Source organism: Callospermophilus lateralis, chromosome 5 (assembly GCF_048772815.1).
Source record: "Callospermophilus lateralis isolate mCalLat2 chromosome 5, mCalLat2.hap1, whole genome shotgun sequence".
Lineage (NCBI taxonomy): Eukaryota > Metazoa > Chordata > Mammalia > Rodentia > Sciuridae > Callospermophilus > Callospermophilus lateralis.
Genome location: NC_135309.1, coordinates 119,712,149 through 119,729,879, shown reverse-complemented (window position 1 = coordinate 119,729,879; position 17,731 = coordinate 119,712,149). Strand labels below are relative to the sequence as shown.

Below are 17,731 nucleotides of genomic sequence, written 5' to 3'. Positions count from 1 at the left end.
TATTTTTAGGAACTGGCCTGGAATCACTGATGCTCAGAACTCACTAGCCAGATCTAGTAGCATGGCCTCACCAAACAGGAGCCAGGAAGTGCAATCCAACCTTTGTGTGGAAAGAAGTGGGACGTCACATTCCTGGGAATCTCACTGTCCCTACCCAGCTGCTCCCTCATTCTGCATTTCATGCCATTTCCTCTCCCACTTGTGCCTGCCATCCTGGCCTTCTGTCAGTTCCTCAGCTGCCTTTTGGGCATGTACTCCCTCAACTGAGCTTTTCTTTCTCCTTCTTTGCCTACTACTTCTCACTCTTCTGGTCACTACTAAAATAATTCTTTCTAGGAGAAGCTTCCTATATGTAACACCCCTCCTCCCTCAGTCTCAGGTAATGCGCTCTATTAATTCTTTATCAAAGTTCTCTCATCTGCTGCTTTTATAGCTCTCATATTTAATTATATTTATAGAATTATTTGTTTACCTGATTAGTTCACGTCAGACTCTTCCATTTATAAATGCCCTAAGAGAGGTGACTGGGTCAATTTTGTTCACCACCATGAATATCTCTGATGTCGAACTTGCAATTATACAAAATATATTTGTTGAGTAAATGAAGGAACCCAGGATCTTTTAGGATTTTTACCTCAAGTACCTTTAAAACAAAATTTCTCCCCTACCTCATACCAAAGAATTATATAATTTTGGAATTAGTGTTACTCTTGGTAAGACATAGTAAATAGTGAAAATAAAACAGGGGTAGAGCTCAGTGTTCAAGCAGTTGTCTAGCATGTGCAAGACCCTGGGTCCCATCCCCACCACTGTAAGTAAACAAAAACAAAACAGTAAGAAAAAAAAGTAGACTGTTAGAATTAGAAACGTGCTCAAGGGGAAAATGCTATTGTGAAATTTCATATTCTTTCAAAGGAAACAGACTCATGCAAGAAATCCTGAGCTTGATCGTTAGACGTAATTATCAAGAAAAACTGTCAATACTATCAAGTATTGACAAGAAAATCAAGTCCTAGACTCTGATAATAAGGTGTCACCTGAGGATTTTTGTGTGTGATACAGTTGTGTAGCCATTTCTTACATACTGCGTGGGCCTCTGCAGTACTCTTTCATATTGTATGAATGTTCCTAAGAAGTTTGAAGATAAAGCACACACAGAACTGTTTAAGGAAGTTTCCCTACAACTGTTTAAGCTTTAGCCTTAATAATGGCTTGTTCCTTGCCAGCTGTTTATCTTTAGTAACTCTAAGGGCATAGTCTGGCCTGGCTGGAGCCAAAGGTTAGGTTTCACTATTTGTCAAAGAGACAGCTCTTGACCCCATTTGACTTTTAACCTTTTGGTGTATTATACATTCCCTCCAAAGTCTAAGCCAGTTTTCTTCATTGTGAATTGCAAACTGAGGCTTTTCTGGCTAATGGTTCTGTAAAAGAAGCAGACAAGATACAGGCCTGATTATGTTTTATATTAAGCACTGTTTCATAGCTTGTTAGCTTGTGAAAAAAATTCACAATTAATAATTCAAGATTATTTGTAGTTTTTACCCATGAGTTCACAGAAACAAGAACTGGTAATGGGCTAAGCTGAATGGATGCAAAACAAACCCCTAATCTGATGATTAATGTGGCTGCAAGAACAGGCATAGAAATGGGGTTCTAGGCATCAGCAAGAACATTTCTGTAGAATTTCATAAGGCTGGGCCGGCCACGATCCTATTTCTTTTTAAATTGTAAGCTAATTATTTGACTAATTATGTGACACCACTCTTACATATGCTTGAAGTTTCTACCCACTTACAGATGAAGTTTATGACACTGATTCTTAATATGTTAACATTCGTGTGTGTGTGTGTGTGTGTGTGTGTGTGTGTGTGATTAGTCTGTTTGAGAACATGGTAAAAATGATAGGTCGTCTCACTATCTCCCCAAAAGGCATATATTAGTCACCAAAATATGCAAACAATTTGAAGGGATGAAAGAAAAATAAAATGCACAAGCTTCAGAACAACTACTTTAAAAGGAAATCATCTTTGGTCAATGTCCTAAACATTTAACTCTCAAAGTCAGTTTTGCAGGATTAATTCTATTAAGTAACTGTTAATCCTACTTATCTAGGTAGTGATCCACATTGAATCGTCAGCAGTTACATATCATTACCAAAATATCAAAATGGTCTCTGTCCTGGTTAACAAGTAGCTGCTACTTTGTGCACCTCTGAGTCCTCAACTAATAACCTTCCCCACTCCCCAGAATTCCTGGGACCAGTGCATGATCTAGCAAATGGGAAACTGAAGGCTGAATGACCTAGCAGGAGCTCCAAGATGCAGTGTCCACACAAAGACCAACACCATACTGTCATTCAGGACCCATGACTTATTCAGGTGAATATAGTACCTGAATCTAACCATTTAATTCTTCTAAGAGTTATAATCTAATTGGAAGGTGAGAAAGAACACCAGAAACTTTCTTTTAGCTATTGAAACTGGATATATAACAAAGCAGTAGGCTTTTGTCCTGTCTCGAAAAGATTACTTATGAGTTAAATTTCCAGTTGGAACGCAAGAAATGAGAGGGGAAGGGAGTTCGGGAAAAGAAAACTCTGGGTACTTAGGGAAAAGAGATAAAGGAAAGGGGAAAGGCTTACAGCCACTCAAAGTGTTTTTGACTGCTTAGCTTCCTGTCCTTTAGGAAACCATCATATGGTCTTTCCATAGGATTCTGGCAGGGATCCTATTCCAGATCCTCACCGCCCAGCTACCAGCCTGTCATAGTATTTCATTTCCTATTAGTAGTATGTGTCTAAAGAGTAAACATAAGATCCAAACCATAGCCCAGCAGAATCCCTCTCTGTGTTGATGTAGAAAGCTTTAGATGTGAAGAGGAGAAAGAGGTTTTTCTACAGCACACCATGCTAACATTTCCTTACCAGGTGGAAAGAGCCTGTGTACAGACCAAACTAAGAAGAGGTAAGAGACTGATGGAGAAAAAAGCCCCATCCCAGCTCTGTAGTTTTTCCTTGTATCTTTAAGTCTCCAAGTACCCTTCTAAGATAGCTAATAAATTGTCATCAATATTGTTATTATTGAAACTGCTTAAGTTATTTTAAGTTGACTTTTCTGTCCCTTGTGACCAAAGAGTTCTCATCAGTTTAGAGGGTTACACTACTGGCCCTGGCGGCAGGGGGCTGGGGGGGGTGCGGGGGGAGGGCATGTAAAGAATGCAAATTATTTATGATCAAGATTCAAAATTCTAAATGGAAGGAAAAACTAGCCAATATTAATATAATAAACTTTGCAACAATCTACAATAATTTTTAAAAGGACATGCTCTGATAGTGTCTTAATTGCCTTTTTTTTTTTTTTTTTTTTGTACCAGGGACTGAATTTAGGGCTTTGCCAAGTTTCAGAGGTTTGATGTAAACTTGCAATCCTCCTGCTTCAGCCTCCTAAATCACTGGGATTACAGGTGAGCACAGTGCACCAGGCTTAATTGCTTAGTAATGAAAGAGCATGAGAACTGACTATTATAATCAGTAAAAATATTTTGCAGTTCACAGTTCACATTTCTATTCTACTCTGACATTATATATGTATATATATATATATGTGTGTGTATATATATATAAAATATCTGATATTATATATATATAATATCTGATATCTTATATATACATATATAATCTAGAATATGTATTTACACTTGATAATTTATGGTAACAATGTCTTATATATCTCTAGATGAAACAATAGAGAAGTTGAGGATAAACTTTTAAAATTACTTCTTCCCAGTAAGATGGAGTATGTGGAAGCTTTATTTCTGGAAAAAAAAATACTTAAGCATTCTGATAAAAAATAAAATAGCAAATTATTGGTTTGATTATTAAATACTAAAATATTCACTATTCAAGGTCTTAAGGAATAAGACAACTAGTCAATATTGTGGCTCTTTAACCTATGAATTTTTTTCACATTTAAGAATCGGTATTCTATCCTTTCTAATGATTAAACAAGACCATGAGTGCCTTTTATGAATCACTGCATAATTATTCCCATTCAGTAGAGAGAGTTACTAATTTTCATAGCACTTACTGAAAGCTTTAGCCATGAATAGAATTTTCCATAAGAATAGAAATCTTATCACAATGATCTGAAAAGTAGATTGTAAGGGCAAAAGGTTATAAAGTAGATGATTTGCCATGATTCCATCCACTGTCTGAATGCAGACACATGATTGTCGACTCTAGGCAGAATAAAGGGTCACAGGAACAAAGTGAGGAAATTTGCACCTCAAAAAAAAAAAAAAAAATTTAGCTGGGTACAGTGGCACACGCCTATAATCCCAGTGGTTCAGGAGGCTGAGGCAATGGGATTAAGAGTTCAAAGCCAGTCTCAAAAAAAAAAAAAAAAAAAAGTGAGACCCTAAGTAAGTCAATGAGACTGTGTCTCTAAATAAAATACAAAATAGGGCTGGGGAAGTGAGTCAGTGGATGAATGCCCTGAGTTCAATCCTCAGAACAAAAACTTTTAACTACAGTACACCAGAAGAAACAAAATAAAGATTTTTCACTTTTTCTAATAGTGAACTTCTTTTAACTCTACTACAAGGAGTGCCAAAGTGAACACCAAGAAAATATCACCCACAGATAGAAATAAGGCCAGATTAATTTATTAATGTGATCAAGGCTGTAGGCTAAATTATAATATCATAGAGTAAAATTTGTGATCCTGGGCCATTCTTAATTCTGGGGCATTGCAAATAACCAAGCCCATAAAAGAACATTATAGGAGAAAATATTCATAACTAAACAGCTGAGAAGGAGTTAGTAACCAGATACATAAATGGAACTCAACTCAATAAAAAGCATTTCCCAGATCCCACAATAGATGTAAATAGATATTATGAAATGAAGACATACAGATGATACACAGATTTTAAAAGCTATTCAACATCAGGAATCATCAGGAAAATGTGAATCAAAACTTCGATGAGATACCACCTTACTCTAGTGAAAATGGCTATTATCAACAAGACAAGATTGTCAGGTGTGGTGGAACATGCCTGTCATCTCAGCAACTTGGGAAGCTAAGGCAGGGGTATCACAAGTTCAAAGGCACTTCAACAACTTAGTGAGCCCCTAAGCAAGTTAGTGATATGCTGTCTCAAAGTAGAAAATATAAAAGCTGGGGATATAGTTCAGTGATTAATTTTAAAAATAAAAAATAACAGACAAAAAAATAAAAGTGCTGAGGATGTGGAGAGAGGGAAATTTTGCACACTGTTGGTGGGAATGGAGATGAGTAGAGTCCACATGGAAAACAGAATTGTGGTTCTTCAAAAATTAGAAATAGAACCACAACATGATCCAGGAATCCCACTACTGAGTATATAACATAAGAGAATTAAGTCTCTTCAGCATACACAGCTATTTTTATTACAGCACTATTCACAATAGCCAAGAAATGAAAACAACCCAAGTGTCCATACACTGATGATTGGATAAATAAAATGTGGTATGTACACACAGGGAATAGCATTGAGCCCAAAAAGGATAAAATCCTGTCTTTTGTAATAACATAGATGGAACTGGATGACATTGGGTTCAACAAAATAAGCCAAGTACAGAAAGACAAATACTACATGATCTCACTCATAAGTGGAACTGAAAAAGGTCAATCTCATAGAAGTTGAGAGTATAATGATGGGTACCAGAGTCCAGGGTGAATAGCAGGGAGGAAGGCATGGGTAAAAGTTGATCAACAGGTAACAATTGACAGCTAGATGGGTGAAAAAAGTTCTTACATTCTATTACATAAAAAGATGACTACAGAGGACAATAACAAACTATACATTTTTTTGAAGCTAGAAGCAAGGATTTTGAATATTTTTAACAAAAAGGAATAATACTTATTTGAGGAGGAAGATGTATTTACCATGATGTGAGCATTATAAAAAGTATAGGTATAAAGAAATATCACATGGTACCCTCCAAATAAGTACTTTTTTTGAGAGTGGGGTCTCATTTTGTTGCCCAGGTTGGCCTCGAACTGTGTCCTCAAGTGATCTACCTGCCTCAGTCTTCTGAATGACTAGGACCACAGGAGAGAGCCACTGCACATGGCTAGTACAATTTTTATGTTTCATTTAAAAATTTTAAAACAAGAGCTTAAAGAAAGACATGAGATGGGGAGTCAGGTGTGAAATCTTATGATACTGCCATCAAACAAAAAGGATGTATGGAGCATGGATTCTGTCCTCAGTTGTCTGAGGTGGTGTGTTCCTGACATGACTTAGATCCACTTTTCATCCTCTGAAAGGGTTGAATGGATTTCAACCATTCTGTAACCCCTAGATATGGTCACCATGGACACTGTGCTCCTCCAGGAGACTCTCTTTGTATTCAGGAGAGTGACCAAAGTGAGGCCACACAAGAAAAAGACTATCTCTGTTTTACCCTTGCTCTTGCATCAGATTTTTAAAAGACTTTTCTCCTAAGAAATGCTCCCATTTATATTCAATGTGAGAGGATGGAAAAAGGCTACTTATTTGTGCCTAGGTAGAAGTCCTTCCTTCAGAGACGAATCCGAGTGTTGAGTAATGCTAAGTGCAAAATGTGCTCTGTCTGCACTCTAAGACTCTTAGGACTTGAGAGAAGGCAGTAAGAAAGGCAATAAGAAAACTAAATTCCAGCTATAAGTTTCTGCCATATTCTCTCCAGAAGAATGCAAAATGAAAATAATTCTTACTTTACATAATTAAACAACAATTCTTCAGTAAGATTAAGGTTGAATTTTAATTGGCCAAATGACCTGAAAACATATTTGGCAAAGAATTTTTGGCAATATGTGAAATTATATATGTAGTTCTACAGATATTTAGAGAGGAGTGAGAGAGAGAGAATTATGAAAATGTTTGTACATACCTTCTTTAATCTGATTAGCTCTTGATGATAAAATATTAGAAATTTTAATATTTATCTCCATCATTTTTAGTTTTTTCCTAAATTTTATTTACTGAACACCTGCAACATTTATAATAAAGAAGTCCACTTTATTTAAAATATGAGCATATTAAAATAAAATATTATTGACTGTGCACATAGCATAAGCCTTAGAGTCAACCAGATATAGATCTGTCTCTGTTCTGCTGTGTTCTAACTACATGACCTTAGAATGGCAGTATTCATCCCTCATAGTCTCAGAGTGCACATCACTGGATCCATGAGAAATGATCTGTCACTGTCTAGAGTGAGTGATTGAGGCAGCCATTTACGGAGCAGTTTATAAGACATCCAACAAAGCTGAAGATAACTTGAATGTTCGTAAGAATGCAGAAATCCTTTTCAGATGATTCCAAATAGCCTGCATTATGATAGAATTGTTTAACATAGGCAAATGTTGAAAGATAAAGAATGCTTATATTTTAAGTGATTACTGTTTGGGGCTGAATTGTGTCTCCCCAAAATTCATATATTGAAGTCCTAACCCCTATTATGTTAGAATGTGACCTTATTTGGAGATAGTCTTTATAGAGGTGGTTGATTTAAATGAAGTCATTTGGGTGGGCCCTAATCCAATATTATTTGAGAAAGAGGAAGCAAGCAGAATTTCAACACAGGACAGATGGAACAAGATGTGAAGAGACATAGAGGGAAGCTTTCCATCTACAAGCCAAGGAAAGAGATAGGGTATAGAACTTTCTTCTTTTTTTTTTTTTTTGGTCAAATATTATTTATTCTTCAAAGTATACTTTCATATCCAGTCTTACATTTTCAAATAATCAAACAATATGGAACACTTAAAAGTATGTGTTTCATTATTGACCCAGGTGGTAATGAAGTAGTAGCTTAAATTTTAGCATTAGTATTCATTATCTAATTTTAGGTTATTTCTACCTATTGTCACACATCTAACAATATTTTAGGGAAAGAGTGTCAATTTTTATGTTTATGAAATAAAGTTCAAATGAAATAGAAATAGAATGAAATAGAAAAGAATGATCTATATTTATCTATCTTTATCTTTTCTATTTCATAATTGTCTATGAAATAGAAAAGAATTATCCAGTATTAATTAGCACTAATATTTTGTATATAGTCTTATGAATATTTATTATGGATAAGTATTTTCAAAAACAGGATCAAACATGTTTTTTCAACTTTACTACCACTTTATACCTATTGACCATTTCCAGTAAATAAATGGCATCATAATTTCAAGTTAGTAAATTTTGTTTCATGTAATGGATTTGCTCACATTTAATCCATCCCTTAATGTGAACATGTAGTACACCAGATTTTGAGATACCATAAACAATGTCCTTATAACAATCTTGATATATAAATAGTGGTTGGTTTGTTCTCTCTAAGCTCTCTGAAGGAAGCAACCCTACCAGCACAATAATTTCATACTCCTAGCCTCCACATGTGACAATAGAATTCTGCTGTTTAAGCCACTCAATTTGTCATACTTTGTTTCGGCAACCTAGCAAACTAATATAGTTGTTTTGGTTTTTTTTTTACTCATTTTATATTTTTTGTATGAGCAGTCTTCATTTGTCTTCACCTTCAAGAAAAGCAGAATCCACAAAGGGAAACTGAGAATTTATGAAGTCACTCGGCATGAGCAAGAAATAAAAAAAAAAAAAAACTACACAATAGAATTTAAAAAATATATTATTTAATCTAGTTCTTCACAGATGGAAGCTCCAAGTAGACTATTCATTTTCTTTCAAAAAGAGAAAACAAAACTTTAAGTTTTCTAAAGACAAATTGATTGTTCCATGACTCAGGTTTACTGTGCATTAAGAATAAACAAGAATTTATAGGATGAAAGAAGGCAACTCTAAATTGTGTTCCATCTCATGTTGTGTGTTCACTTGGGTGCACTTTACAGTGCAGGCACACAAAACTATCTAGAAGGAAGTTTACTTTTACAAGTCACTGAACACTAATGCATAGTTTTAATGAGACCAGAAATATGCTGGTCAAGGCTGAAACCCTGAAAGCTAATGACTGAGGCAATTGTGAGGCTTCCTGGAGGAATAATGGATTTCTGGGCCTTGATAGTATTTAATTACATGGCTTCCAGGCCATTAGTTTATAAGGAAATATCTAGTTCTTTTATCTCATACCCAAGTCTCCTTGCCAACTCACTTGTCCTTTTCAGAGTTAACTGCTAATGCCTGAGGAAATACCATTAATATGGGTGTTTCTTCACTCAGCAGGCTCTTGCTACGCCCATCCACAAGGTGGGGGACAGACAAATTTTCAGGACTTTAAGTGTGAATTCTTGTTGACATCTCTTTCAACTAAATAGGAAGTAGTATACTTAGGTTAAAAAAAAATGATTGCGATTCAATAAAATTCTTATTTCTGAGAATCACAGCCAGACTAGGGTACTGAACATGATGGAGAGATAAGGAAATGAGGGCTGTGGAATGGGATACCATTTTATGACTGTTATGAGGTAGTTTTATCCTTATTTGCAAATGAGCAATAAACGGTTGAGAAGAATTGAATCTTTTGTTGAAGGACAAACAGAAATCAGGTGGGGGATCTATTCATGAAACCCTCTTTCTAATCCCAAATCCCATTCACATTTGAAAACTACCATAAAACATACACAATTTAAGTAAAAAGATATTAGGAACTATTTTTCTGAACTTATTTCTCAATGAAAATCTTTAGATTTTTATGATTTTCTAAGTGTAACTGACAGATTTGATTTAATTCCAACTTATCATTTTGGTGTAGAATATTTTATACTTGAATGTCTAAAGTGGCATAGTAAATTTGTCTGTAATTCAATATTTATTCCTTACTTATTCTGAAAGATATATAGAATCCATAATTATTAGAAAAATAAAGTGATGTTAGAGATCAATTAGAAATAACTTCTGTCTGTAAATGAATTTATTTATTTATTTTATAAGTATTGTGTGTGGGGAGCGGGGGAGAGTGCTCTGGTGGACATTAGGGAATACAGTCATACACAAGGCAGAAAGGGTCTCTCTTCTGAAGGTTATAGAACTCTAAGATCCAGAAGGAAACCAGATACACATACACACACACACTCACACACCCCTACTCATCCAGGACAAGAGGCTAAACAGAGGCTACTCAGTCCATCTTCACCTCCTTGGATGTGGAGTGACTGCTTACTCACTTCAGTAAGTAATCTGAAGAGTAGGAACTGTTTCTTATCTACAAATCTACCTCTAGCACCTGACACCTGAAAAGTGCCTGCTTCTTTCAATTAAACTCAACTTCTTTCTCAGTAAATCTTTTATCACACATCACAGCCAGACACAATGATTTAAGATTGACTTTGACTTGCCCCTTGCCTTGGGCAAATTCCCTAGTAAAATTGCCAACACATAGCTTAAACCAAATGAACATAAGGGAGCATTGGGAGCATAACCGGTCTTTAATAATTCATTGAAAACCCAGTAGGATGTTGGTTGCCGTCTAGGTGGAGAATCAGACCTGATTTTTCATAACCAAGCCTCCTGTCTTTTTCAACATTGGTGGAAGGGTTACCCCACTATTCCCTTAGCAGGTTTCATTACTTTTGACAAATATACTTTTTTGAGAAGATAGTAAGACTGACATACCAATAGATTATTGTACTTCATCAAGGAATGAAAGAATCATTATTAAGTTGATATAGAACTTAAATGCAAAAACATCTTTCTGGTATAGGAGAGAAATAGGGCTTATCTGGGCAAAAGATATGGCAGAAATGGAGTGAAAAGAGAATCTTGCTCTTTCTCTTTTTTTTTATCTCTCAGCATTTTATGTCATTAAAGAGGCATTGTTGAGTTCTAGTTCTTCTGTATAAAACTCAAATAATGAGGAGAGTGAATAATCACTCTCCCCAACACCCACCATTACATATTTAGCAAAATAAAAAGAGAGGAAAAACATGCAAATTATTTCTAAGCATGGGCAGGGCCCAAAGATGCCAAACCAGCCAAATTATACCAAATGATGTGTTGTGTGGGCCTGGAGCACCTGGGCCTGGTGGGGAACCACAAGGGCTAGTTCAAGGGCCCTGGTGCTGAGAGACAAAAGAAGATCTAGCTGCATAAACACTGGGGAGCCCAGAAAGGGAGCCCTTGTGCTGAGAAGTCCTGAAAAATCCCCAAAACCTCCCAGGCCTTCTTCCCAGTCCTCCTCAAATGGATTGTGTAGGAATACCCAACTCATTCGGATATGTTTTGTATATATATAATCATCACAGCCATGACCAGATATCATAGAGAAAATAAAAGACAAGAGCAAAAACACCTCCGCAGAAGGACAAAAACAAACCAGAAAAATGTTCCAACACCATCGCGGGAAAGCATCGCCTGAATTCATAACAAGAATTTTAAAAAATTGTTGAAGGAATGGTAACTCTAAAGAATCACAAAGAAGTGAAAAATACAGAATTCAGTAAAAAGTGTGTCAGATCAAAGGAGAGAACAGATGCCCAAACAACAGGAAGAGGTGAAATGAAACTAATAGGATTCTGGAAAGAAATCAAGAAAAAAGGAAAAGTCATCTTTAAAAAAAGATTACATTGTGGGCTGGGGGTATAGCTCAGTTGGTAGAGTGGTTGTCTAGCATGCATAAGGCCCTGGGCTCAATCCCCAGCACCACACACACACACACAAAAATCCATTGCAATGACTGTCAGTCAAAACAGACACAGTAGAGACCATAGAGACCATATTAGAGGAAAGAAATGAGAAAAGAAAAGAAACTAAGACTAAAGAAATATATATATTTTTTAAATATTAGAAGTACAAGTGGTTAGGCTAGAAAATTACAAACTTGCAAATAAACTGTCTATCAGACATCAGAATAGATTTCCAATGTTAAATTCAAACTTTAAGAAATAAAGAAAATCCATTTACATATTAAAATAAAAATCTTGTAGAAGGCTTTTTATAACTACATAGTTTTATATATTTATGAATTTTATGAGTTAAATCTCAAAACAGCAAAGAGTATATTAACATAACTTAGCTATATAAAAATAAAAAATTTTGCATGGCAAGTTAACTATAAGCATGTACAAAGGGTAAATGTCAAGGAAAGAATAAGAAAATTTGCACCAATAGCACACACCTGTAATCCCAGTGGCTCAGAAGGCTAAGGCAAGAGGATCATGAGTTCAAAGCCAGCCTCACCAACTTAGCAAAGCCCTAAGCAACTTAGCAAGACCTGTCTCAAAATAAAATATAAAAAGGTCTAAGGATCTGGCTCAGTGGTTAAGTATCCCAGGATTCAATTCCTGGTACCAAAAGAAAATTTGGGAAGATATGTTAGAAAATTTTTACCCTTTCCCTTCCAGTAGATAAGAGAATTTGGGCCTATAGCAGCCTTTCCTTACCACAAAACAAACAAACAACAACAAAAAACTAGAAAATCTGGGCTAAGGCTAATAAATCTTACAATCCTAACAATTCTATGATATTATATGTTCACTCTTAGAATTAAATGTTTCACACATGTATGTTGAGATTTGGATTCTAAGAGTTGAATCCTGACTCATTTAATAGAACAATTTTCTCTAAAAATGATAATGGAATTTCACAAATGCTTTTTGCCACACCTACTCTTTTCCAGAGAAGAAATGAGAGTATGAATTTATAGCATTGGAGCAAGCACCCAAACACACTGCAGTTTAATTTTCCTTTATTATTATATTTATAATTTACTGTGGATGAGTAACACTTATTAGTATGCTTTCTGTTGCCACCAACACTGAAAGCTGCTTTCTGTCTGGACCTTCCCAACCATGAAAGTAAATAATTCTTTGAAATATACATGAGTCAGCCCCAGTAAATTGGGAGAGTTCAATTGAGTTTGGAGGTACTGACATTCTGATGTATTTTCCATTCATCTCAGAAACCTGATCTGTATAAGGTATCAGGGTAACAAAAATTAATTTTTAGAATCATAAAACACTATAAATCATCTAACTAACCTCTCTAGGCCAGATGGCTTTTCATTTACCAGCAAAGTAGATCACTGGATGTCTGAACATGAACCAGGGCTTTTGAACTGTGGAGAGGAAATATTTCAAATAGCCCACCAGCTACCCAGGGCTGGCAATGGAAATAGGGGATGGAAGAGGGAGAAGGAAGGGAAGCTGAGGTGGATAGGTGAACAAGGTTCATCTATATAATAATATTCACACCTTTACAACAGTGCTCTAAGTGAATTTGTAGGGTGATGTTTTTACACATCTAGCCCCTTCTAGGGGAATCTTAAGACCCCAGGACTAAAATTAGAGTGAGGAAACTGGTTTATCAATAGGTACGATATTCAGAAAAAATAGAGATGATGACCCAGAAAGTTGAAGCAGAAACAAATGGAAAGCTTTCTTTAACACTATGGATGACTAAGAACAGTAGTGCCTGCAACCATGAGGCCACATGCAATATATTTTAAAAATCCATATTCTCAGAAATAACTAATGAGGATGAAGATGACTAAGCCATCTCAATACCAGTGCTCTGCAGTTCTGCCTGGAAAGGAAATCAGTGCATGGACACAGTGGTAAATGTCTGTTAATCCCAGTGACTGGAAGACTAATGCAGGAGGATCAGAAGTTCCTAGCCAACCTGAGAAACATATGAGAGACTGTCACAAAAAAAAAAAAAAAAAAAAAAAAAATCAGAACAGGACTGTGGCAGAACATCTCTGGGCTCAATCCCCAGCATGAGAAAAGAAAGAAACCAGTCCTCACTCCTAATTGGATCCTCTTTTTCTACTTAAAATTTCATTACAGTCGAGAAGATCTCCCAGAAGAACAAGGGCTTCTGGTACAGGAAGTTCTCAGAGTATCCCTGCACGTAATTCCCATTGATTCATAAGTTCCTGCAGGGAAGCACTGTGACTACTATGTCTCCTGGGACACTCTTCAGGAGGAAGCAAGCAGTCAGCATACTGGCACTATGTGAAGGAGGAGACACACCAGCCCAACTCAGTATCCCTGGAGCTAGTGTCTTGCTGGAGATTCAGACTGAGAGCAACTCATGGTAACAGTTTCCTCTTTGTTTTTTGGTGAACATGAACTGAGTAGGAATATCAACCTTTTGAGTTCATTCACAACTATCACTTTTCACTGGGCTACAAAGATAAATGGAAGTGGAAGGACAGCAAGGGATGAACTATTTCCAGGAAGAAAGGATTCATTCCTGGGACAGGATTCCAGCACATGGTGAAGGGCTGGGATTTATTAAATAAGAATAAAGAACATTCAGTGAGGACCCACACTTGAGCAAACTTTGCCCGTTGCTGAAATCCATACAACTCTGCACACATATGGTAACCTGGGAAAAGGGAGACTTCCAAAAGTTTATTTTGTAGAGGGAAAAAGCAGCTCTGTGGAGAGAAATAACCCCCTCAAAAAAAAAAAAAAAAAAAAAAAAGAAAAAAGAAAAGAAAAGAAAAAGAAAAAGAAAAAGAAAAAACAGAGACAGGTACAATCAACTTTACTTAAGAGTAAGCCTTAGGGGGCTGGGGTTGTGGCTCAGTGGTAGAGTGCTCGCCTGGCATGTGCAAGACCCTGGGTTCAATCCTCAACACCACATAAAAATAAATAAACAAAATAATGTGTATAACTAAAAAATAAATATTAAAAAAAAGAGTAAGCCTTAGTTTAATTTTCAGAGGCAAAGAGTACTTGGGAGTAAAGCATTCTATCACTCTTCTTAAAATCAAAGAAAGCATGAAATGATATTTGGAAAAATTCTAACCTACATCTATTATTAAATATATGAATATTCAAATTTGAATTTAAGAAACAAAACTCATATTTTAGAGTTGGCTGATTGTTTTTCTGGAAAGGGAGAAAGAAAGGAAACATATGACAAAACTACTGCTTGAAGGAAATAAAAATTATCTGAACAGGACATTTTTTCTTATTTTAAAATGTCAAAAACAATATTAATGACATTAAAAGCACTGAGTTCAATAATTCCCAGGAAATTAGATTGGGCATTCACTCAGAAAACAGAAAGTGTACATTTATTACATATCTTACCTAGGAATTCTTTTATTTAGAAATATTCTTGAGGAATTGTATACTTTTTTTAAGATAAATATTTTTTTAGTCATTACTATAGGAATGTGTTGTAACTCAATGCACTATTCAGAACAAGTGTCCTAGACACAGAGTTTTCCACTTAACTAATTAGAATAGGAATTGCAATATAGCTATAAATTTGACTATTTCACTCATATCTTATAGGGGCATTAATTCTTCCAGACTGACATATCTAAAATTGATCTATAAGTCACATAGGAATATTAGTAGTTTATCTCTAAAGATACTTAATAAAAAAATGACCAAGTAAATTTAAAAAAAATGATTGTTAGATAATAATCTTAAGTTAATAAAATATTAGTTTTTTTCTCCTATGATATAGAAATAATACTTTTATTCCATATTTTATTCTTTTACAAAATTTGATTTTCTTTAATGAAAACCTAGCTTTAACTTCTTACTTAAATGCTAATGGTTATTTAACTTAATTGATTACAGAATATTTTGACTTTTATGATATCTGCCTTAATCATATGGTTCTTTTGAAAAAAATTGTGGAGATCCCTGAAACCACAGTTAGTTCCATCAGGTTTCACAAGAGGCATTCAAATCAATTCAGCTGCCTCAAGGAATCTTGGCTAATGGAAGAGGCTATGATTAAATTTCTGTATGTTTCAGTATGCATTTTTGAATAAGTCAAAATGAACCCCATTATCATTTATAACTATAAATGCACTAAAATATAAATATATCTGTATATTTTATAATAATAATTAAGATTGATTTTAAAAAGGGCCTGATAATCCAACAAGTTTATTGTCTTTATTCTGAAACATTAATTATTCACTAACAAAAATAAAAACTTGTGGCTGGGGTTGTGGCTCAACAGTAGTGCACTTGCCTAGCATGTGCGAAGTGCTGGGTTTGATCCTCAGCACAACATAAAAATAAAGGTATTTTGTTTAAATACAATTAAAAATAAATTTTAAAAAATAAAATAAAATAAATGTTTATGTGCTCAATTTCAGACATGATAAACAATAATAAGCACTTTTCTTTTTACTTTTGACATCTTCTCTAAGGAATACATAATCAGTATTCTTTGAACTCTGTGGTGTTATGTTTAGTAAAATTTATTAAAAAAAAATAATTCTAAATGGCATGACTCACTTTGGTTTGGTATTAAATTGTTTGTTCACCTTGATTCCATAAGGACTATCTGAACTTATAGTCTCAACTTGAATGGGTCCTCTCAATGAGGTTTCTACTTAATCAATATAGCATATCTTTTATCTATTTACTGTGAAAACCCAAGGGTATACTTAATACTAAACCCACACAGTTCAGGGATAAGTCAAAAAGATTACCCTTGGAGTCGGATCACCTCATAGTTCTTAAGACTATATTCTCAGGAGGGATATTTCCATCCACTGCAGAGTATGAGTTAACCGAGGGAGGAAGGACTCTTGGTACCTGGCTATGGCCTACATTGTACAAAGTATATGTGGAGAGCATGGAAGAGAATGGCTCTGGGATTTGTCACTCTAGAAAATTAAAGAGAGTGATTTCATTTTTTACCTTAATTTGTGGCCTCATGAAATATATTACCAGAGGACAGCAGATCCATAGTTTCACTTCTCTGTGTCCTGAGTCATCTGCAAAGTTTTGAAGGGTAAAGATTGGATATCCAATCCAGGAAATGTGACATAGCTCAAACTCATTTGCAGAGGACTTTCATGAAGTTGCTTCAGTTTAGTATACATAAACACCATAATAATATAAATTATTGGCTCCAACCATCAGAGCCTCTGCTGTTTGCAAGCCACACTTAAAAATGTAATTAGCAACTATTAAAATAATGAGCAATGCCAAGCTTGATGGCTAATGCCTGAAAAAACAGGAGGCTGAGGCAGAATTGAAAGTTCAGGCCAGCCTGGGCAACTTAGGGAGGTCCTGTGCAACTTACTCATACTCTGTCTCAAAATAAAAGATGAAACAGAGCCAGGGATGTTGCTCAGTGGTTAAGCACCTCTGGGTTCAATCTCCAGTCTCCAAAAAAAAAAAAATCAATTAATTAATTAATTAAATTTAATAAGTGGGCAATCCTAAGCAGAATAATCAAATTCAGAGGTATTTTCCCTCTCCATGACAAATCTCCTTTCTTAAGAACTGGATGCCTAACCTGTCTGAACAGAATAAATACCATGAATTTATTTGGCATAAACAATATACAAAACTGGAATGGTTACAACAAAGACCAAAAAATTGATATATGATAGACTTTATCCTTAAGGATCTTTGAGAAACAACTTGTTCCATCAGCCCTACCCTGACATTGTCATCCTTAAGATATCTGTGCTGCTTCTTAACAAGGAGTTATGGCAGCATCATACTTAGGGGCCAACTGGACATTTCCCAATATGCTTCCCTTTAACCTACCACAGCTGCTCGTTGTATGGAACCATACATTTGATAACAATCTGTTAAAATAAATTCATACAACCAAAACAATGATGCAAGGACTGGGTGATGAGAATAATGGGCTTTATGTTCCACTTGATTCACTGAATCTTTATTCTCTTAGTAACTGTTAGTAATTATAAACTCAGTATGCAATACATTTTTATAGTAGGTATTGACTGATATTTCTTGTAAATGACAGCCATGCATTGATTTTTACAAGATGGCAACTT

The 17,731-nt window shown here is 35.3% G+C and overlaps 1 protein-coding gene across 1 annotated transcript in view; it reads right to left on the bottom strand.

Annotated features, from left to right (window-relative positions):
* The window catches only part of Pde4d (phosphodiesterase 4D), a 1,049,725-nt gene that overhangs the window by 957,923 nt on the left and 74,071 nt on the right, over positions 1–17,731 (bottom strand). The window lies entirely within an intron of this gene.